At 37.4% G+C, this 1472-nt stretch overlaps 1 pseudogene; it reads left to right on the top strand.

Annotated features, from left to right (window-relative positions):
* Positions 1 to 300: 300 nt before the first annotated feature.
* On the top strand, positions 301 to 1195 carry LOC101036897 (ATP synthase F(1) complex subunit gamma, mitochondrial-like; annotated as a pseudogene).
* The last annotated feature ends 277 nt before the right edge of the window (positions 1196 to 1472 follow it).

The raw sequence follows: 1472 nt of genomic DNA, 5'->3' as shown, positions 1-1472 counted from the left end.
TGTGCCCCAGAACATGAGTCCAAAAAAAAAAATGAACATGTTGAAGCACAGGAAATTTATATTTTATACTCTTTTGAATCTCATATTTAGACAACCATTCAACTTTGGATGTAAATTGGGTGTTAATAGTTTCATAGTGTAGTTTATGCCTCTAAATACTGTCCTTTCTCCTACATCTGTGAATAAAATTATCCATGTTACTGGCTGCAGACTATCTGCAATTCCCATCTTAGTTACTCTTTGGCCTGAGGGTTTAGAAATCTTCTGTATGTACTGAACTTCAGTGGGGCTGCAACTACCATGTTCTCTTGCATGGGTGTCTCTGAGCTGTCGGTCTGGACCTTGCAGCTACAATGGGTTCGGGTTCAAAATATGGCAACTCTGAAAGATATTACCAGGTGACCGTAGTCCATCAAAAACATCCAGAAAATTATCAAGTCTATGAAAATGGTAGAAGTAGCAAAATATGCATGAGCTGAGAGAGAGCTGAAACCAGCTTGAATATATGGATTGAGATCTTTCATTCTCTATGAAAAAGCTGATAACAAGGTGCCTGAAGACAAGAAGAATCTCCGTCTTGTTTGTGTGTCCTTAGATAGAGGATTGTGTGGTGCTATTCATTCCTCCATTGCTAAACAGATGAAAAGTGAGGTCACTACACTAACAGCAACTTGGAAAGAAGTTATGCTTGTTGGAATTGGTGACAAAATCAGAGGCATACTTCATAGGACTCATTCTGACCAGTTTCTAGTGGCATTCAAAGAAGTCGGAAGAAAGTCCCCTACTTTTGGAGATGCGTTGATCATTGCCCTTGTATTACTAAATTCTGGATATGAGTTTGATGAAAGCCCCATCATCTTTAATCAGTTCAGGTCTGTCACATCCTATAAGACAGAAGAAAAGTCCATCTTTTTCCTTAATACCATTGCAAGTGCTGAGAGCATGAGTATCTATGATGATATTGATGCTGATGTACTGCAAAATTACTGAGAATACAGTCTGGTCAACGTAATCTACTACTCTGAAGGAGTCTACCACTAGTGAGCAGAGTGCCAGGATGACAGCCATGGACAACGCCAGCAAGAATGCTTCTGAGATGATTAAAAAATTGACATTGACATTTAACTGTACCTGCCAAGCTGTCATCACAAAAGAGTTGATTGAAATTATCTCTGCTGCAGCAGTGCTGGATTAATGAAAATCAAGTTCCATTCTCAGACAAGACAGCTGATTTTGTTTTTAGCTTACTGCTGTCTTTGTCAGAAGAATCTGTTCGTTCATTGCCTGAATTACTAAAGACAGCAAGATATTTGTAAATTATCTTAATATAAACAAAATAAGAAAAAAAGAAATCTTTTGTATACAAATAAAGAGGTTAACATATTATGTCTTCATTAGCCATAACACATTTAGTTATTATAGATTAGTTTAGTATGTTAGTTCCACATTCCTGGCAGGGAATGATGCTATAG

Source organism: Saimiri boliviensis, chromosome X, assembly GCF_048565385.1.
Source record: "Saimiri boliviensis isolate mSaiBol1 chromosome X, mSaiBol1.pri, whole genome shotgun sequence".
Taxonomy (NCBI): domain Eukaryota; kingdom Metazoa; phylum Chordata; class Mammalia; order Primates; family Cebidae; genus Saimiri; species Saimiri boliviensis.
Note: the sequence above shows the minus strand (reverse complement) of the source record. Positions and strands in the feature narration are given on the sequence as shown.